Source organism: Antechinus flavipes, chromosome 1, assembly GCF_016432865.1.
Source record: "Antechinus flavipes isolate AdamAnt ecotype Samford, QLD, Australia chromosome 1, AdamAnt_v2, whole genome shotgun sequence".
In the NCBI taxonomy this organism is placed as follows: Eukaryota; Metazoa; Chordata; class Mammalia; order Dasyuromorphia; family Dasyuridae; genus Antechinus; species Antechinus flavipes.
The window spans coordinates 49612382-49635285 of record NC_067398.1 but is presented as its reverse complement, the minus strand read 5'-3'; the positions used below and the strand labels follow the sequence as shown (position 1 = coordinate 49635285).

The 22904-nt window shown below is 39.2% G+C and overlaps 1 protein-coding gene across 10 annotated transcripts in view; it reads right to left on the bottom strand.

Annotated features, from left to right (window-relative positions):
* Positions 1-22904, bottom strand: part of ATP2B2 (ATPase plasma membrane Ca2+ transporting 2) — a 653989-nt gene that overhangs the window by 201264 nt on the left and 429821 nt on the right. The gene's annotated exons all lie outside the window — the stretch shown is intronic.

Sequence of the window (22904 nt, the reverse complement as noted above, 5' to 3'; positions counted from 1 at the left end):
ACTCCAGCATCTCAGCCAAGAAAATCCCAAAATGGGATCATGAAGAGTCAGATGAGACAGGACAACAACAAATGTTGCTTGTTCTATTAAAATGTAAGCTTCTAGGGGGCTAGTCTATGTTTTGTGTTCTTTGCATTCCCAGAACCTAGCAGAATATCTAGCACATAGAAGGCATCTAGCAAATGCTTATTGATTGAGTGTTTAATGAGGGGAAAACTGGATCACTCGTAAGGAGAAGATGATCAAAGGGTCAGAGGTGGGAATGAGTATGGGGAAAAACAATACTGTGTAGGAGGGGAGATGAAGGGGGAAGGGAAAAGAAGGCAGGCAGGATGAGCTATATAGGCCAAGGCTGACCTCCTCAACCCATTTGCAGATCCATCCATTATTTATGACTTCCTTTTCTTCAGTAGAACTTTCACAGGTTCCCAGAACACAGATCTGATACCAGCCCTGTCTAGTCACTCTGGCTTATTCATCTATCATTCATTGCTCAGAATTTCAGCTGCACATTCCAAAAGCCAATAACAACAGGTAATGGAGAATACAGTTCAAATTACACAGGGCAACTTACCCGGTTATTCCTTCTCAGAAGTCCTGAAGCAAAGTTAAAGCTAAAGATGCCCCTCTTGAAAGCAGCAGAATATTATGGAGAGAACCCTAAAAGGAAACTTTTGAAATTGAAATTGTAGCTCTACCAAGCTGGGAGCTATTTGGCTAGTTATTTCTCTTTCTGAAGCCATTGTTACTCAACCTGACAAATGAAGGCCTAATAATAAAAGCCGTCCACAGCTATTACAGGTTGTCGTCCTCACTAACAAATTTCTTTAGAGCCCCTTCCACACATATGATAGTCCAGCAAATGGGCTTTAGAGCTCTTTTCCATCCATGGTACAGTATCTACATCAATGCACTAGTTGCCTCCATACCTGGAATGCACTCCTCCCTCCCTCACTTCCATTATTCAGAATTCCTTCTTTCTTTTAAGGAGAAAGATTCGAGTAATACCTTCCACATGAGACATTTCTTGGTTCCACAAACTGCTCATCATTAAACTGCCATCCAAAAATGTTTTACCTATTCTGCATATACTTTGTGTACATCGATATAGATACATGTTTCCTCCCTCAACTATAAAGGCAGGGATTGTTTCTTTTTTGTCATTGTATTCCCAGATACAAAGAAACAGAACCATCAGGAAGATGACATTGAGGAGAAGAGGCATTGAATTTGGAGTTAGAAAATTTGGGTTCAAATAACAGTACTGTTATTTACTATCCATGAGACCTTGGGCAAGTTAACCAGTCTGGGTCTCAGTTTCCTTATTTGCAAAATGAGGAGACTCAACTAAACGATGGTCTCTTTTTAGCTTTAAATCTATTATTCTATGATCCCATTATCCTGGAACTAGGCCACCTACAGAAGTATTCAACAGAGGAGAAAATTAATCTCCTGAACAAAACTACCAGGAAAGCCAACAGTTGGACAGCTCCTTCATGCCACTGTCTGTTCATGTGTTCGATTCATGTTTCTATTCTGCCATTCATATATTGTGAGCATGGTCCCTCCCATCATTAAGCGACTTGGGCAATAAAAGGATTGGGTCTTCCAAAATATAAATAGAAAACTGCAGGAGAATATAATCTTCTTGAAGGCAGAATCTGTCTCACTTTTGTGTGGATCCTTCAGCATCTAGCAGATTACCTGGTACTGAGTAATTAACAAATCTTTATTCATTCATTGATATGATTCTTTACAAACCTTATTGATGTGCTTTCAAACAGTGGAGATGATTTGGGCAACTCATTAGTTTTTACAGAGAACATTCCCCAATGGAACTCAAGGACCTTTTGAAAGAGATTTTTGCAGTGGAGTGAATACAGAGCTTAGAGTCAGGAAAATTTGAGTTCAAATCAAACCTCAGACACTTAAAAAGTCACTTAACCTCTATCTGTTTTAGTTTCCTCCATTGGAAAATAGGGATCTTCATAACACATACTTCCCAGGATTGCTGTGAGTATCAACCAAGATATTTGTGAAACTTTAATAGCTTAAAACTGAACTAAAACATTGGGGACACTGAAGAATGACTGAAATATCACACCTTGATCTTGACATCCCTCTTTCCTTCCTTTCCTTCCACCCTACATTTCATGCCTGATGATAGCATTGGAGACTGTGTCTTACGAGTTCTAGTCATTGGATGACAGAGCAAATGGAGTCTGGCTCTATCCTTGTCCCAGATCCTCTCTGAAGTCTTCCCCTCTTCCCTGTTCTGAGAGAAAGGCTCCATGATTTAGATAAGAGATAGAGAGGATCATTTCTGAGCTGTGCTTGCTTTGGGGAACTCCCAGGTACAGAGGTTTCCTTTACCAATGCAAGTCAGTACTTTCCCTGAAACTCCAGATCTTAGAGAGTTGTCTGGAGAATTTTTAAGTGCTCTTTTAGGTTGACACAGCAAAATAGCAATGAATGAATGAAGCATTTTAAGCACTTACTGTTTGCAAAATGCTATGCTATGTGCTGGTAATGCAATAGAAAAAGTAGACTTCTGTCCTTAAGGAGCTCCATGTCAAGGAACTAGGAGATGAAAATGAAGATGCTAGCAGGAGTAGAGGGAAGATCTCTCTCCTTTCCAGTATCCCCTCTCCCAACTCTTCCTACATCCAAGGAAGTGGATATATGCACATCTTCTAGAGAAGGTGAGATTCTGGAAAAGGGATCAGGAGAAAATGGGGGTAGAGGTAGGAATAAGGGAGAGAGGAGAAATTTTAAAGGAACAGACAAAATAATACCAAAAGTGCTGGGATGGGAGAGTGATTTATGCCTCTGCCCAATGACCTTAGATTTCCACTGACTTGATTATGGCTTTTCCCTTTGTACCTGTTTATTCAAGTGAATGACCTCCATCCTGATCCTGGATTATCCTCTGTGGACTTTGAGAATTAACTCATAAAGGACTGTGAGATTTACTTCTAATTTTTAACTTAAACCAAATAATCACTATCGCTCTATTCTGCTTTAAGACTCAAATTTCTCAGTGGGCTAGCAACAAGGAAGGGGGGACTATAAATGGGATGGATTATGAAGGGGAAAGTCACATAAAAGAATATGCATTTTAAGACATTCATTGGAAAAAATCAACTTGAGTCCTTCCACTTCCTCAAAGCTCCAAGACACCATCTTGTAAAGAGCATCCAATAAGCTTATGCTCTTATATAGATGACCTAAGTCAAACAAGATCTCATCATACATAACAGAGTAAAGTTGAAAAGGAATTGAACATGGAGACATGGAACCAGGATTCATTTTCTGCCCCCTGTGTGACCTTGAGCAAATCAATATTGATAACCCTGAGATCTATAAATGAGAGGTTGGACTATATGAACTCTATTTTATTTGGCTTTAGATCTGTGATCTGATGTGGAAAGGAAAAACTAATCTTTCAGAAAGAATACATGTAAAAAGATAGTGTGAGTAAAGTGGAGAGTTTCAGCAAAATGAGACAAGCTACCTGGTGACAATGAAATTTCAACATAAAGGAAATCATGTATGCATAAGGTCAACTAGGGTCATAAAGGAATCACAGAAATGATTTAGCTGTCATCATCTGTTGGTCACAAATTGATTTGTCTCACTCCATAGCTGGTCCAGGTATTAAGGTCAACTAGGTCATAAAGGAATCACAGAAATGATTTAGCTGTCATCATCTGTTGGTCACAAATTGATTTGTCTCACTCCATAGCTGGTCCAGGTATTAAGGTCAACTAGGGTCATAAAGGAATCACAGAAATGATTTAGCTGTCATCATCTGTTGGTCACAAATTGATTTGTCTCACTCCATAGCTGGTCCAGGTATTTCTAATCATCTGCTCAGCCTGGAACTAGCCCATTGTTGTTTCCCTCCACAGGGACCAGAGAGAAATTGCTGTTACTTCTAAAATCACAGAATGGAACCATGGACAATTTTCCCCCAGAAGGAATGCTCCACCAGCCTTCTGGACTAGAGGAATACCCTGTCTTAAGTATCCCTCCCATGTAGCTTTTGCTGAAATATTGCAATAAAATGAAGGTCCCTGCCTCTCAAGACCATGTCTATTCCACTACTGGGCAGCTCCCATTGTTAGAAAGTGCTTCCCATCATCCACTTAGATGAGCATTGTTCAAGGACTTACTATGTGCGAGATTCTGTGTTCCATGATTGGGAATACAGAGACAGGAGAAACACAACAGACCTGGCTTTCAAAAGTTTAGGTTCTATTCAAGGGGAATTTTTTACACTGAGCTGAAATTTAACTCCCTGTAATCTCCACCCACCCTGATCCTAGTTCTGGTTTCCAGAACCACATATGAGTGTCTTCTATCTTCCACATGATGGCAGTTTAAATATTTGAAAACAAGAATTCTGGCCCCTGAGAAGTCTCCTTTTGCAATTAACAATGTCTTTTTCAATTAGAATAACTTCACATCTGCTCAGTTCTTTTCATCCTTTTCTTTTATTTCCTCTAGTTCTTTTAATTATTTTCTTTATGCTTGACTCTTAACCATCTAGATACTAGACCCTTGCCTGGTGAAGGACAAGGAAAGACCTTCCTCCTTTGGAGACTATAATAGGCAGCAAAGTCACAAGGCAAATCCCACTCAACAACTTCCTGTCCGGGAAGAGATAGGAAAAGGAAGCTTTTATTAAGCACCTATTATGTGCCACACATTGTGCTAAAATTAGATAATAGCATGATGTCCATTTTATAGTTGAGGAAACTGAGGTAGACAAGAGGTTAAATGATTTCCCTGGGATCATACACTACTATAAGTCTGACTTGAACTCGTCTTCCTGAATCCAAGCTCAGAGCTGTGACCACTAAGTCACCTAACTGTCCTGCCACTATCTGGTTGTTCTAATTATAGTTGTTCTACATGATTCTGATAGCTAACTTCAACTAGACCTTTTTAATAGCTCCTTCCCAGGGCTTCTAATAAGTCAGCCATGACTACTACCTTCCAGGTTTATTTCTACTTCAAAAAAAAAAAAAAAAAAAAGAACCCTAAGCCATCTCCTTATTCTTTTCTTCTACTCTTAACTGAATGTGGATCAAGAAGATTTGTGTGGAAATCTTGATAAATGGTGTAAAATATTGGTCTATACCCAATTTCTGCCAGATTGCCTTCCAGCTTTCCCAGCAATTTTTATCAAATAATGAATTTTTAAACCCAAAACTTGTCAAGCGCAAGGTTATTAATTTGATGCTGTAAATTGCATCCTATCCCAAACACTTCGTATCTGAGACTCCTGGCAAGTACACTTAAACGTTACTGAGTCTGCGTTTCCTCAACTGAAAAATGGTGAGTAACAGCACCAACTTATAGTATTGTTTGAAGGATCAAATCAGGAGGAAAAGTAGTAGAAGTAGAAGAAATAAAAGGAGGAGGAGGAGGAGAAACAAATCATTGCACTTCAAAGTTTTCCAAGAACTTTACATATTTTATCTCAGTTGATTCTCACAAAACTTGGAGATAAAACTAAGAAGGTGATTTGCTCAAGGTCACACATCAGACCTTGATCTAAAGCAATATTTGAACTCAAATTTTTCTGATTCCAAAACCAGTATGCTATCTACCGTGCCAATTAGCCTCTAGATGTAAAATGTTTTTCTAACTTTAAAATAATAAATGTCCCTCTTAATAATAAAGATAAAAAAAAATAAGGCAAGTATTTTAGGGAGATATAGCCTTAAAAAGACAATTCACTAGGAACTGCCTTTAGAGAAGATAGATTCCCTCCTACTCAGCCCAACTGTGAATACTGAAAATCAGGCAGAAAAAAATAGGTGTTTGTACTTAACCTGAAGCCTGCATGGGTACTACTTGGGGTATCTGTGGGACTCCTAGGACACAGTCCATCCTGATGGAACCTTCCCACATGCTCCATAAAGGGCAAATAGCCTTATCAAAAGCAGAAGGCAGCCTTCCCAGCAAGGAATGGTTCTTAGGGTCGCCTGGCACTCAGAAGTTTCCAAAGAATCCTCCCTCAGGCCTCCGGGTCTTATGTTGGAGGAAGTATGTGTGACATCAGCCCCAGTCTTCCCCACTGAGGTGCAAATTTCCACCCATCTATAAATAACTGGCTTTGAAAACACCACAGGGGTCTTGGTAAAGCCAGGTGCAGGTAAAATAAATCATGGAGAGAGTGGGAAGAAAAGGTGGGGCTGCTCAGGAGGAATGTATAAATAAATTACCATCCTCATTCTGAGCCTCTCCTGTGACTGGCAAAGAGAAGGAGGATGCCCGCCCTGCCCACATATCATCCCAGAGTAAAATAAAATAAGGACCTTGGGAAATGGGCATCAAGTTGGCAATAGTGAGCAGGATTATAGGTTGAGAAGGATGACCCAGGACACACATACAAGAAATAATTCAGGCAGCTCATGAACCCATTTTGTCTAAGGACATAAAATTACAGTCACCCTTACAGGGCAACTAGATGGCACAATGGATAGAGTACTAAGTGCAGAGTCAAGAACAAGAACACTCGAATCCAACCTCAGAGACTCATTAGCTGTGTGCCCCTACCCTACTTGCCTCAGTTTCCTCATCTGTAAAAGGAGCTGCAGAAGGAAATGGTGAACCACTCCAGTATCTTTGCCAAGAAAACCCTACAAGAGTTCATGAAGAGTCAGACATGACTGAAAATTACTAAATAGCAAAACAATGTCAGTGTACTGTTTCCTACTTTCCAAAATTCTTTTGATCTTCACAATGCACACACACTGTCCTCCCCCACCCCTGGGAAATACGCAGAGAAGAAATTATGATCCCCAGCTCACAAATGAAGAAACTGAGTGTGTATTTGCAGTGGAAAAAGCTGGAGAAAGGACAGCTAGAAGGAACAGTGGACAGAGTTCCAACTCTGGAGTCAAGAGGACCCGAATTAAAATCCACTCTCAGATAACACTTACTAGCTGTGTGATTCTGGACAAGTTACTTAATTCCAATTGCTTTGACCACCCCACCCCACCCCCCAAAAAAAACCTAGGTGGAATCAGGAGACCTTATTTCAAATCCTGCTTTGTAGCCTTCATCTCATTCCCCCACCTCATCTCAGCCTCCTGCCTTTCCTGGATTACTTTTAAATCTCAACCAAAGTCCAACTTGTTGTCAAAAATCTTCCCTAAACCCCCTTAAAGCTAGCACCTTCCCACCACTGATTCTCTCTAATATATCTAAATACATCGTCTTTTGTTGTTTGCACATTGTCTCCCCCATTGGACTGTGACCACCTTGAGATCTGGGATTATCAAAAAGCCTTTCTTTGTATCTCCAATGCTTAGTCACCAAAGCTTGCCACATGGCAAACATATAATAAATACTCGTTTACTGATTTCATGTTCTTAAGGCTGCTCACTACCTCCAATCTGAGAGACCTTGAGAAATGCTGCGTTTTCTCCAGGACTCAATTTCCTCCTCTGGAAAAGGAGATTCCCTTCCAGCTTTCACAACAGAGCTAACAGGCCTTCCATCCCCCAGCCCACCCCTACAGGAGGCTAGATAGGGGTTCTCTCCCCCTTGCTTCAATGAGGTGATCATGATTTGTCAACTCTTAAGTATCTTATCTAAAATTTTGGAACAACATTTTCTCAAAACCCCAGATAGACAAGTGGAGATTGGTGGACTAAGAAAAGGGAGAGACCTCTTGTCTTTGCAGTCACATTATAAACCTGTGTCCTTCCCATCTTTTTAAGAATGACCCAGGACTATTCCAAAGCAAAAATTGCTGAGGCCTCTGATTTGGCTCTGGGGCACCTTCAGCTAATCCTCTTTGCTGGATTATTGCTTCTGTTATAAAACATAAACCAGGTAGGACTGTTTATTTTGTCCATTTAAACCTGGAAGAGATGTAAACAGCATCTAATTCAAGGATCCCATTTTCATTTACAAATGGGGAAACTGAGACCAGGCTAAGTGAATTGCATCAGGTCACAAAGCAAATAAGTGGGGGAGCCAAAATGAAAACACAGATCTCTGACTAGCAATTTTTTGTAAACCATGTTAGACAACTCTGCTACTTCTTGCATCTAATTTCTTTTTTAAATTTTTTTAATAGCTTTTTATTTTCAAAATATAATCAATGAAAATTTTCAACATTCAATTCTGCAAAATTTTGTGTCCCAAATATATATATATATTTCCAATTATCGTTTTTGTATCTATTTTCAAAGATCTATGCCTTACTAGCTGTTTTGTCCTGGCAAGTCACTTAACCTCTATCTATTTAAGTTTCCTCATCTATAAAATAGAAATAACAACAGCACCTTCATCCCAGGTTTTTTGTGAGGATCAAATTTGATAATATTTATACTACATTTGTCATGGATAAGTATCTAATGAATATTTTCTATTTCTCATTCCCTCCACTTAGCAAGGAAGTCAAATATTTATTGATTTTGGGGGTTCTTTTAGTCTCCTTGTAAGGACAATTGATTTCTATCAATTACAATCAATTTATTTATATCAATTAAACTTGCAAAGGAAACCAGAAAGGGCGAGATTCAGAAGCACACAGTCCTGCCTTTAAGATATATTTATTTTGTAGCCCTGAGCAAATCAATTCTCAAAGTTCTAGGAAACTATGAAACCTTTTCATTGGTGGGGGGATTTTTCTCACTTGGGAGTTCTCTATCATGATATCACAGGTTTAGAGTCTCTATTCCTGTATTCATATCTTTTCTCAATCCATATTCTATTTTCCAACAGTAATAACTTGTATAAAGATGTTTGAACACAATGAGTTATTTTAATCACACAGCATATTTTATTTTCTTCTAGCTGTAAAGTCATTTCAACCTTTGCTCCAAGTCAGTATATACAACTGTACACAAACTGGTGATTCCAGAATGAATCCCATACCGCTAATGAATCACTTCCTGTTACTAAAATATAATCAATCTATTTGGGGCCATTTCTTTCGAGCCTGCCAATTCTTTGACAAAGGAAGTTCGTGATATACAGTTATGAGGCTTCTGTCTCGTCCACAGGTTTTTGGCCTCTCTCATTCCTGGGTCCAAGCCTACATTTTCCAATATATTTATCACCATCGTGACTTGTTTCCATCTTTGTACTAATGCCATCAAAGGCCAAAATAAAGTAGATTTAACCTGGGTTTCATCAAGTTCTTTTTTGAACTTCTCTCCCTCTTCATCATCTGCAATAGATAGTAGTCCCCAGCTATGTTACCTTCATGAGGGTCAATTTGTAAGTACATACAATGAGTAGATTACTCAAAGTTACCTGGTAAAGCCAATTCCACCAATTTTTTTATGATTTCTTTGGAGAACCTGTCGACCATCCTTTCATTTAGCTGCAAATTCTTTCTGGTTTCTCATCTCATTTATAATAAGAAGAATATTAAACATTTATATAGTGTTTTGAGATTTACAAAGCAATTTACAGACTTGATTTAATTTGATCCTCATAAGAACCCAAGGAGGGAAGCATTACTGCTTTTCTCATTTTACAGATGAGTTGACTGAGGCAGATAGATTTTAAGTGACTTGCCCAGAATCACCCAGTCAGAAAATGTCAGAGGCTGTTTTTGAACTCAAGTCTTCCTCACTCCAGGTCTATTACTCTGTTTAGTTGTCATTTAATTGCTTCTAAATGCCTCTTGAGAATCTTCTAGTATGCTCCTTGGTCACTGGGCATCTCACACATTAATGGCACCAGCAAACAGGGCATGAGTATTAATACCTTCTGCTCCTTTCCTACCAAAGGCCACCACACGAGACTGAACAACATTTTGTTCTGTTCTTGTTTGGCCAAGTCATCATGGCCAAAAAATGTCAACTATTGGCAGATTTATTGGGGAACAATCCTCTACTGGGGAGGAACTCTAAGGATTTGGCTGAGCTGATCTTCAGAAAACAAACTCAGTCTGTTACTGAAATCCCACTCCAAGCCTTTCCAGCACAGGGAAACTTGCCACAACTTCTACTACCCTGTTACATGTTTTAAATACTCCAGGTCACCTCCATGCTACCATGAGGCACTGGAAGAGAATCAAGAACAAGAATTCCCCTTACTGTAGTCCATTTAGGTTTGCCAAACTCTTTCCTAATATCCCTAAGAGATAAAATTATTGTTTTTATTTCCATTTTACACAGGAGGAGACTGAGGAATGGAAAACCTAAGGTCATCTAGCTATTGTGTATCTGAAGTAAAATTCATATTTGGACAAGATCTTTTGGCTTAGGTTTTGTTAAACACTTCAGTTGAAAGCCTACCATTTTTCCCATATGATAAGTACAATGAAGGTTCTCAAGTCTCTTGGATCTTCTGATTTACTGGGTCTTATCCAGTCACTTTCACTGTTGCACCTTTCAAAGTATTTGAAAACCTGGGTTATCATCCTCTCCCTCCCCCTTCCTTTCTACACAAAAACTCTAAATAGAATTCCAAAGAGACACAGCCTCAACATGTCCTGTTCTGTGGTTCCACACACCAGTTGGACAAAGCATAGTCACTTGGAATTGATAATACTCAAATTCAACATGATGGAGCTTTCTAATAGAAAGGCCTTGCCATGTCTAAAGGCAATCTTGTTGACTCTCTTATTTAAAAGGAGCATGAAGCTTGGTATAAAGGGATAGAGCCTGATCTGTGATGTCACTGGTATAAGAAACTCCCACAGGAAGAAACACCCTCCAACAGAGCAGTCAGCACCTTCTCTTTGGTTTAATAATCTTGGCTACTGACAGGTCAAGTAATCTGCCAGTATGTGTCAAAAGGAGGGCTTGAACCCATCTTCCTAGCTTGAAGACCAACTCTCTATTCACTATACTTAATATACATTTCTACATTTCAATATATCTTTATAAACAAAGAGATATATTTCAAATGTGTATGTACATGTATTTGTAAAGAGCAAAATTTCTATTTTAAAAAAAAGTCCCTTTCCCATCTCTCCCACTAGAGATGCTCAAGTTCATGTGCATGCATATACATACACACACACACAGAGATGCGCACAGTAGGCATGCTTCTTTACTTCAGCTTGATTCCTACAAAATTAATGTGAGATTGTCTTTCACAACACTCAAGAGTATCAATGTCTTCCCCTCCCCTGTGTCTTTTTCTGCAAGTGCCTATCATGAAATATGCAGTAATGTGGACACCCAAACAGCAGTCTGTAAAACACTACCATTTTCAAAGTGTGCATCTAACAGTGAGCTTCTTAGGACATCCATGGAGGAGCACCATGGGCGCCAAGCTCTACCTCTGGCTCAAGTCCTCTTGGTATCTCAGACACCAGACCTGCATTTTTTTGTGGATAGATAAAAGTCTGCCGTGTGCCCAACTCCTTCAGTGCATGCAATCACTGAGAGAGTTCTGACCTTTTAGTCTATCCATCCTTCAAAACCTGCTGCAAACCCTGAATCCTTTTTTGAGGTTTTTCCTGATAACAGACTACTTCGTGACTGCCCATGGCACTGATAAATATTCATGATATTTTAACATGTCACTGGAATCAATTTAATGCCTGCTCTACCACCTTGTATTATTTTATATATGCTGAGGAATTAGTTTAAGTCTTGAGATCATAAAATCATAATGGATCTTAGGACCGGATCAGAAATCACAGAACTGGAAAAGACCTGAGATCGTTAAGTCTAATATCTTCATTTTACAAATGGTGAAACTGAGGCTGAAGAGGTGAAATATCTATGTAATGTCCAAGGCAGGATTGCAATTTAAATCTTGTCTCCAAGCCCAGAGCTCTAACCACTATGCTATGGTCTTATTATAAATAGAATGACCTTAGTTTCATAAAATCCAGGGTCAAGTCCAATCAACATTTAATACCTGAGTGACCTCAGATAAACTGCTTGATCTCTCTGATGGCTAATTTTCTACTAAACCTGGACTCTTTTGCTCAAATAGAAGAAGAGAGAGGTAATTAATATAACTGATTAATAGCCATAAGGGCAATCCTTGACTCCATTTTCCAACTTCAAGCTTATAAGACCTATTCCTATTTGAAGTATTCAAAGGCACCTGGAATTTGCTTATCCTGTAACAGAGTATTCAATGCACTCTTTGCCTTTCAACATATAAAATCTCCTAGCACCAACATCTTTGGGCCATCTAGAATCAATAAATTAGATTAATTTAATTTTCTGGGGATTCTGCTGTTCTACACCAGGCAAAAACCGAGGCCCAGGAATAATCTGGGTCTCAGTGAAATGAAGAACAACTATATCTCTTCTACCTTCTTTGCATGAGTTTGTGCCATCATTGGCTGCTGTATTAATATCTAGTAAAACTTGTAGTAAGCTTCAGGTGAGTAGGAATACATCTCTTTTTCTTCAATTTGCACTACTAATGCTATTTTAAAAAGGAAAAGAACATGTATATCATCTACCTTGCAGGTTTATAATGCGGGGGAATTTATCAAATTTAAGGTACTACAGAAATTTAAGCTCCATATAAATGAGGGGGAGGGAGATGTAGCTAAACGAGCATCGATATGATGCTTAACTTTGTTGGCTTTAGTGTCTTGCTTCCTAAAACAAGAGTGGTGGGCCACTTAATCTCTAGTGATCCTTGAAGGCAGAGAGACCATGTCTTATATATGGAGTTATATGCCCCCACAGGACAAAGTTTATAGTAAGACTAGACAGACCAAGGTGTATCCCCCAATTCAGAATTTCCATAGGGACAAAACATCTAATATGATGTAATAAGAGTTTGTTCATCACTCTCAAAGTGAGAAAACTGAGGGCCACTTCTCCACTTCAAGAAGCTAAAAATGTCTGTCACTGGGAGGTAATTTCTCATTTCTTTTTAATTTATCTATCATTTGTTGAGATCTTCTGCTTAAAATTAGCTGATGTGAACAGGACAGCTAATTTATGCATGCTTATGAATGTATTCATACAGCATGAGTCCTAATCCAGCAAACCAGCCTGCTCTTTCCTCACATCAGCAGATAAGAGGCATGGAATGTCAGAAACAAGCCCATAAGAATGTCGAGTCAAAAAACCATTAACATCACAGTGTAATTTAGCTATCAAACTAATCAGGGTTCAAAATAACTTTTTTTCTGAGCTAGCCCAGTGATTCCACTGAAACAAACCTTTGGAAATAAAGAAAATTGATGGAGAAATTAAAAAACAACCCCCTTCCCAATGTTACCTCAAATTATATAAGCCCATTACACTATCAAGACCTTTGTATGTATAAGATATTTTCTGAGTCCAAGAGAGAGAAGGAGAGAGAAAAAAGAAGGAGGAGGAGGAGGAGAGAGGGAGTGTGTGTGTTAGGTAAAGGCAATGGCTCTATAGTCTAGCTCATAAATGCTGAACCCCAAGAGGAAGGAAACAAGAATTTCAGGATACTCTTCTCTATCTCCTCTATTCTCCATCATATGTTCCTTGAAGGAAACCAAACCTAACAGTCTCAGGAAGGGTTCTAGCAAGGAAGATGAGTTCTACATTCCACTGAACCAAATGCCTCCAAAGTTTCAGGAGCATTCTCTAATATAATAGAAATTTCTTAAATCTTTAGAGATATTATAAATTGCTTCGCACAGTGCCTGGCACATAGCACGTACTACATAAATTCTAGAGATTATTAAGTGAATTGTCCACAGTCACAAATGGGATAATGACAGAATCAATACTAAAATGCAGGTCTCCTCACTGCCAGTCTCGGACTTTTTCTATTAGATAATAAGTATTTGTTGTTGTCGTTCAGTTGTTTAGTCATGTCTAACACCATTTGGGTTTTCTTTGCAAAGATACTGGAATGGTTTGCCAATTCCTTCTCCAAACTTAAGCATATCACTAACCATGTGTAACCTCAGGCAAAATATTTCATTTACCTGGGATTCAGTTTCCTCATCTGGAAAGTGAAAAGATTGAAGTTGACAGCTTCTACTGTTCTCTTGAGACCTAGATCTATGTATGATCTTATGATCTCGAGATTCTTGGAGAGCACAGGCTCCTCGGACAGCTCCTTCCAATTCATTCCCTTCTATCAAAATTGTTTCTCTTCCATCTCTCAGAATTTATGACCTTATCTCCTCTGGAAAGCTGTTCCCATGAGAGAAAACACTGAATGGTTGAGAGCATTTTGGACTCGAAGTCAGGAAAAGCTGGATTCAAAATGACTTTGGAAAGTTACTATAACATAATGGGCAAATCATTTTTTTGTTTTTGAACTCACTTTTCACCACTGTAAGAAAGGGATAATTATTCCTGTAATATTTATGAAGCTCAAGAGAGACAATGCATATAAAGTTGAGTGAACTTTTAATATTATTTATTAGCCCATATGTGAAATGATGGCTCTTCCTCCACTTTCTAACCTACAAACATTCATGCTTCCACATGGGAAGAAAGGAAGCAGTATAGTGTAGAGCAAAGAAAACTGGTCCTAGAGTCAGATGATCTATTGTATAATCCTAACTGTTCGCTGTGCAAGTTATAACCTCTATGGGTTTCAATATCTTTTTGTGTAAAAATAAGGATAATAAAAATTCCCTTCCCACCTCCCAAGATTTTTTTCCCCTTTGGTCATAGATCTGCAGTTAGGACCTCCGAGAACCTCTGGTCCCAACTCTCTTTATAAAATCTTGTTATGTTTTCTTTTTCTATTTTCTACATTTATTCATATATTTCTTTCCTATTCCTTCCTAACAAGCTACCCCATATCACAAAGACTTTTAAAGAGGAAGAAAAAATTCATTCTCTAAAACTTACTAACACATAAAACTGGTCTGACATTCAAGCCAATTTTCCATACCCATAGTAGCACCCTTCTGTAAAAAAGGAAGTAAATTTCATTGACATATATTTTTAATGATTACATGATGATGATGATGATGATGATATCTATAATAGATAATAATGCCTATGACATCACATGTATTTACTATATTAATTACAATAGCAATTTTAGTATTTTGAAGTTTACAAGGTATTTTACAAATATTTTCTCATTTGATCTTCCCAACATATCTGGGAAGCAGGTCTTATTATGATTTTCATTTTACAAAGCTGAGGAAAAAATTAAGTACTTTGCTCAGGGTCATAAGCTAATAAATATCTGAGTCTGGATTTGATTCCCAAGTCACTATCCACTGTGCCACCTAGGTGCCTAAGTTTATGGCCAAATTTGGTTGGTATAATTGAAATATTCCATTTCAATTTCTTTTTCATTGCCATCATTTCCCATTTGCATTTTTGTTTTCCTGATTCTGCTTCCTGCATTTGCATCAGTTCATTTAAACCTTCCCATGCTTTTCTACATCTATCATTCACTGTTTTTTATAGTCTAGTAATAATATTCTACTACACTTATGGCCTGCGATTTGTTCATAAGAGTACTTTATGTAATAGCAAAAAATTGGAAAAAAAATCAATGTTAATATAGATAATAGATGCTTTAATATAGATGTTTACCCAATTTGCCTAAGCATCTGGCTGCTTTCTTTCCAGTTCTTCATTGCTAAATTTGGTAGTAGTTAAAATATTGCCAGCATGTTAATACACATGGGACCTAGCTTGGTTGTATACCTTAGAGTGGAGTCTCTGGCTGGGGGTAAAATCTGAACCCAGGTCTCAATTTCCAAATTTGTTACTCTTTCCAAGAGTGAAATTTGTTTAGCTATATTCCATCCCTTTGAAGTTTGAAACTTTATAGTTTACTCTTTAAAAATAAATCAGTGACACCATAGCATAGCAAATAGCATGGCTGATTTGGTCTCAGAAAGTCCTGGATTCAAATCCAACTCCTAAGCTTTGCCAACTATGTGACCCTGGACATTTAACTCGGGCATCTTCCTAGGACGTATTTTCAAAGTTATATCATAGAGGGTCACAATCTGAATTGGTGGAAGGGGCTTCCCATGTGGCACCCATTACATATTGCCTTGTCTCTTTGTTAAGTTCTAGATATCTCACAGATTTCCTAAAGCTGATAATATTTTTTTTCCATAAAGTAATTTTCAGCATCTCTTTATGTCTTTCTCTCGTGGCATCCCTACTTTCCTCCTCTTCTATTTAGGAATGCCTCTAGGTCTTCCATTATAATACAACAGATATAATAAAGCACCAAACAAATTTTTTTCTAGATGGAAGAACCTCTGAGAGAGCCCTGGAAATGGAGTCAAAGAAACTTGCATTGAAATAAGAATTTGCAAGCTATGTGGCTTTGGACATGTTACAGTTTCCTGGCAATAGCATATAGTGAGATTTATGTCTGGCCAGATATGGAAGTGGGCCAATCAGAGAAGGAGAACAAAGGATAACTGATGGAAAACTTGAGTGCGGCATTGATACCCACCTAGAAATAATAATAATAATAGAGGTACACTGAGGGGCCTTTTTGAGGAAATTCAGAGGAGAACTTAGACAAGAGCTGAACAGGAAGAAAAGGTATGAACAGGTTGTAATCTGTACCCTAGGAGGGAACAGCCACATCAGTGAGCTCATGGACCCACTGAAGTATTCTATGGATAGAGGCAGAAGGGATAGAGCCCTGAGCCTAGCATTAGGAAGACCTGAATTAAAAGCCCACTTCAGACAATTATTAGCTATGTCACCCTGGGCAAGTCACAACCTCTGTCTGCCTCGTATCCCCTACTGTAAAATGGGGATAGCAAAACCTACTTCATAAAGTTGTTGTATGCACCAAATACTTTTTGTTGTGTGCATCAAATAATTTTAAAAAGCACTTAGCACTATGTGTGGCACACAGTAGGCCCTATGTAAATACTTATTCTCTTTCCCCTTCCCCTAAGTACCTATTAAGTAATTATTATCTACTTTAGCTGGGGAGGAGGGGAATAAATTAATGTCTAATTCTTTGGGCATGACAGGCGGAGTGTATACAATCATGAAAAGAATCTTGGGGAAGAAGAGGGTTGTGGAAATAGGATTAGCCATTCCTGAAGGGGCAGAAGTTGGCTGCTTTTAGTAATTCCATAAATGAGCAGAACAATCTTAGCATGTCCTTTTGGGGTTGTATTTCCATGAGTTCAGGGAGGGTTTTTTCCCCAGTGAGCTATACAAGGATACTCTACAGCATCCAGCTGTGTGGTAAAGAAAGCGCTTGTGGCAGGTTATATCTGAGAACTTTATTAAATGTTTACATTCTCTAGCTTGGATCATAAATATGTCATTGGTCATATTGCTCCTTAAATCCATTAAGTGATCCCAAGATAGATGTTGGCTCTTGCCCTGGCCTTGGATAGCTCTGCAGGGCTGACCCTTGGCAAGACTGGGGAGTGAGCTGTTTGTCATCAGTGCTTCTTTCTAGAGCCTGAGTCAGTACTCGATCCCCACTTCATCCCTGTGCAATGGAAAATATACTGAATTTAGCAACAGAGAGCCTTTGTTTGAATCAAAGGTCTGCTGCTTTCTACTTAAATCACTTAAACTATGAGCCTCAGTTTCCCCCTCTGTAAAATGAGAGGTTTAGACTGGTTGACCTCTAAAGACTCCTTCCAATTCTAAAACTAGAAGTCCATTATCCTTGCAGGTATTCAGTGTTTTCATATAATTTTTCTACTAAAAATATTCCAAAAAGTTAATAATCATTGCCACTGTCCTCAGTTTACTTATCTATAAAAACAAAATGGCTACATTAGATAATCTTGTAAAATAATGGTCACTAAAGTCCTGAGCATTTCAAAAAACAGTGATTCAGCTCATTCTAGCTCTTTATAACTTTAGAAAATACTGAGGAATTCATGTATTTTTGTCCAAGATGGATTTACATTTAAATGAGCCTGAAGAGAGAAGGCAAAGTTTATATATTAAAGAATGATCCTATGAAGCTGCAACTTCAGAGATAAGTTTGGAAACTTTTTTGTAACAGTGTTGGTGATGGAAGGAAGGGGATGTAGCTTCCTAATCACATCCTAGATGTAAATAAAACATTTTACCCAATCTCTTCACCATGAGGACTAGATTTAAAATGATGATCATCATCATTATCATCATCATCATCATCTAGATTTACTGAAAAAATGCAAATTGGAAAAGCTAATATAAATATTTCACAGAATATGCAACAGTGAAACTCATGGAGATATCCCAGAATTCAAAAAAGGATGAAAGCTGAACTGGACTCATAAAAAGCTGGCCTAGGCCCTAAAGCTGATCAGTGGGTAGTACTTAAGGGCCATTTCATCACAGGCTAAGCATCCTTACCTCAACCCTCAAAGTCTTCCCCCAGACACCCCCTCTCAATCTCACCTTCTAAAGAGCAGTCCCTCCACAGTCTCAGAGTACCAGCTACCCATCCTCTTCCAAAATTCCAGTTTCTCCCTCTCCTAGAGGTGTCAAAACTCTCAGGTCCTGCCCTCCTTCCTCCAAATCTCTCTCTCAAAATGTCTCTTTCCCTCTAATCAATCCCAGTAACTGGCATTCACAATAAGGTTCCAAACCACTTTTCCAGTCTTACTTTCCCCTTCCACCTAGTATTTCCACTAGAATTGGAAAGAGAAAGCCTTCATTTGCATTTGGGCTCTATCTCTATCTATATCATCTATGAAGGGCAAAGATCTGCCTCTTTTTGAATTTCTGTTTGCCCATCATATAATAATGACCATAACCTTAGACTCAGCAGGAACATTAGAGACTATTTAATTCAATCCCCTCTTTTTACAGATGAGGAAACTGTCCCAGAGAAGTTAACAGACCCAAGTTCCCAAAGAGAGTAATTGATTTAAACTTGAGATCTTTGACACCAAGCCCTGATTTGGGGATATTAAGTGATTTAAACATAGGCCGAGGATTTCTAAGGTTATAGGTCCCATGTAAATGTCAAAAGTAGGATCTCAACTCAGGCCTTTATGATTTAAAGTTGAGTATTCTTGGCACGATCTACTTTTACTGCTTGCTTCTTCTGTCCCAAATAATCATTAATTTGTTTCCTCATTTATGCATTGCACACCTTCAACAGAATGTAAGTTATCTGAGAGTAAAGACTATTTTGTTATTGCTATTGCAATACTTAGTACAATGCTCGGTACACAAAATGAGCATAACAAGTGCTTTTGGATTGAGTTAGTGACTGTTCTGTTTTCCAGAGGCTGAAAAAACACAAATATCCCTGAGACAAGGAACACTATAAGCTATCGTTAGCTGACACTTGTGGATGAGCTGACAGTCAAAATCATGACCACTGAAAAAAGATGCAGGAAACACACTTGGGAGGTGGAAGGCAGCAGAGAGAAGGAAAAGGGGCTAGAAGAGGTGGTGGATGAAGAGCAGGTTGGAGGCTCCATCAGGGGAGGAAGAGCAGCCGGATCTGGTAAATAACCAGGGCAACAAAGGCCAAAGGCAGGTGGAATGTAAAGAGATACCAGCTGCCCTGGCCCTCTCAGCCTCCTTCCCTTCCCTTCAACCCTTATTCAAGAGCCCTGGGCTCTACATATCTATGTCACCTTGCCCTGAGAGATTTTCTTACCTAGAAGAAGGCAGTCACTGGTCTGAGTCACAAAGAAAACAAGGCTTTGGGCTGAAAGATGGCCATTTCCTTACAGAAAATCAAGAGGGAAAGAGAAAGCCATTTAATGAAGCAGCTACCAAAAGAGAAACTGAGGCTTAGGAGATAGTGTGGGGTAGTAGGAAAGTAGGAGACCCGAGTTTGAATTTTGCTTTTGACATTTATTAGCTACAATGCCATGTCAAGTTATTTGACCTCTTAGGCTCAATTTCTTCATCTGTAAAATGGGCATGATAATCCTTGGACTACTTCCTTCCCAGGGTTGTTTGAAGAAACCATTTTATGAACTAAATAGCATTATTTGGATTGTTACTATTAAGATGGCAGAAAATCTCCCTTTCCTGATTGATCTATCTCCAACTCAAAACTGGAGTTTTCTGGTCAGCCTCTGTGACCTCTCACTTGAGTTCTCTCAGCAGTTCTAGCAATGGCCTGCCCATCAGGCAGATACAGCAAATGCCCAGGGAGTACTTTACTCAATCAGTATGTATTTACTGGATAAATTACTATACATTTAGTTCTGTGCTGGGTGAATCCTAAAAAGGGCTAAGAAGAACTGAAGATACAAAGAATTATATGGCACATGCCCTATTGTTATGGGGTTCATAGTTAGAGAGACAGAGAGAGAAAAAGAGACAGAGACAGAGAAAGAGAGAGATACATACAGATACATACATATAGAGAAAGACAGAAATACGAGAAAATAGGGCAGGGTCCTAACTAAATGCTTACTAACTATGTGAATATTCGCAAATCATTAAAGGCAGTAGAGTGCAATGAAATGGACACTGGATTTGCAGCCAGAGGTCCCAGGTTTGAATCCCAGCTCTGACCTTCACTAGCTGTGTTTTCTCATCCATGGGAATACCAGCACTTGTCTAGGCTTCTTAAGTTAAGTTCTAAAGGAATGAGCTATTTTGGTTACCATTGCCTGTGTGAGCTTAGACAAGTCACTTCCCTTCTCAATGTGTCACTTCTCCTAGATGAAGGTATTGACTTAAATGGTCCCTAAGCTTCCCTCTTACTCTAAACCAGGGGTCCTCAAACTTTTTAAATAGGGGGCCAGTTCACTGTCCCTCAGATTGCTGGAGGCCGGACTATAATAAAAACAAAAACTTTGTTTTGTGGATCTTTAAATAAAGAAACTTCATAGCCCTGGGTGAGGGGGATAAATGTCCTCAGCTATTGCATCTGGCCTGCAGGCCATAGTTTAAGGACCCCTGCTTAAACCCTAAACCATGTGATTGTAATAACTGATGCATAGGAGACAATTAGAGAATATTTAAATGCTAAAGTATTTATGAAATTAAATATAATCTGAAGTCAAAACATGGAAATATCGTTGTGATGTAGAATCATTAAATTTTCTTATTTTGAGATGAAATATTGATATTCTACCAATAAGTCTTAATTCTGACCTTTGGAACTGTAGAGAATGTCCTCCCCTATTTATATAGCAAGTCACATAGATCCTGCACTTCCACATCCATTCCTTTTCCCTTTTGCCCTCAGGTGATAAAGGTCAAAGCCATAAGAGTGACCAACCCTAAATCTATGATGCTATGATCATAGGCTTTAGAAACAGGAAGAATAGTAGACACTGTGTAGTCTAACTCTTCATTTTACAAGTGAGGAAACTGAGATGCAGAGAGGTAAAATACACAAAAGGAGTAAGTAGCAGAAGCAGGATTTGAATCCTGTGCCTCAGATGCTAAACCCAGTGATGTCTCTCAACCACTATCTTCACCCATCACACTGATCTCCCTCCTCTCAGGTCCCATTTATCCCAAGAAGGCTAGAATAAGAGAGGAGTGCAAAGCAGTAAAGGCAATGCCAGATTTGGAGCCAGAGACCCTGGATTGCAATCCCTGACTGGCTCCTAAGTACCTTGGTGATCGTGAACAAAAGCCTTCAGTTCCCTGTTCCTCAATTGCCACTGATCTCTTAAATGAGGATGTTCACCTGGATGGTCTCCAACATCCCTCTTAGATCTAAGTCAGTGAGCCTATGACATTGAAAATAGAACTTGACTGGTGTTCCTCTTCAGTAATTAGGAATCTGACTTCTGAGCAAGACGTGGAGGAAGCTGCCCATGCAGAAACAGACCAATTCACACCGAGCAAAAAGTTCCTGCGTGGCAAGGATCAAAAAGGGAAAGAGTTCAACAAGTCACCATGAAAAGGCTTCCAACACTTGGGCCACTGACACTGCTATATTATCCCTCCCTTTGCTAAACCTGGGGCTTCAGCCTTCTTCTTCATCCATTTATTCCATCCTAAGCTTTGTACCCGCTTCTGACTCAACAAACCCTTTCCCTAGGTCCTCTTGTGTCTGATTCAGGTCTTCACTCCATTCTGCCACATCACCGTCCACCACTGCATGCTATCGTCAACCTCCTAGGCTCCTTAATTTGGGTCCTCTTCCCAAATCACCAGTTCTCTGGGTCCTGGAAAATAGCCTTTGTGAGATTTTCCAGCTGGAACTTTGTGGCCAATCCAGAGAAGAACCCTTGAAGTCAGAGTCCATCCTGAGACAACAGACACGCTCCCTGCTGCCAAGCACATTTCTGAGTCTTTCCAGTTCAGTAAGACCTGCCAGGAGTTGTGCCCTGCTGTTAAGCCCTCAGGGCCCAGATTCAGTCCCACGCCACAATGACTCTTTCTTACTATATTGACCTAAAGTGCAAACCAGCCCATAGACTTGCAAAGTCATCTCTTCCTTCTAGGATCCCCTTATCTGTTTCATCCCAACTCCTAGAATACCAGGATTCCTAGAGACCATTAGCTCAACCCTTTTCCCCTTCCAGGAAACTGTAGCTTCACAGAATCTCCAGATCTCAGAATTGGAAGGGAATTCTGGGACTATCTAGTCTACTCAATACTTAGTAAGAACTCCTTTAAAACATCCAACAAGTGATCATCTGTCCTTTGTTTGAATATGTTCACTGATGGGGAACCCATTCCCCCAGAAGCCATTGCACCATCCAACAATTATAATTGCTAAAGAGCGTTCCTTTTTATCAATTTTAAATTTCCTTTTCTGTATTTTCCTTCTCGGTAAATTTTCAGCCATCTCTCCCAGTTCTGCCCTCTGGGACCAAGCCGAACCAGCCAATGCCCTTTTCAACAGGACTGTCCTTCAAAGAGCTGCAGATAGCAAAATCTCATCCCCAGTTCTTTCAACTTATCTTTGTGTGGCGTGTTATCTGTTCCTCTCACTTTCTCCTTCTGTGCCCTTCCTAAAGTGTGCAGAAGTCTGATCAGGAATGAATGCAGCAAAAACTCTCATCTCCCTTTTCTGGATACAGCTCGATGGTGGATCAAGCACACGGTAACAAAGTCAGACCTCCCCGCCTCCCGTTTCCTTTTCCCCAGGTTCTGAATAACTCGTCC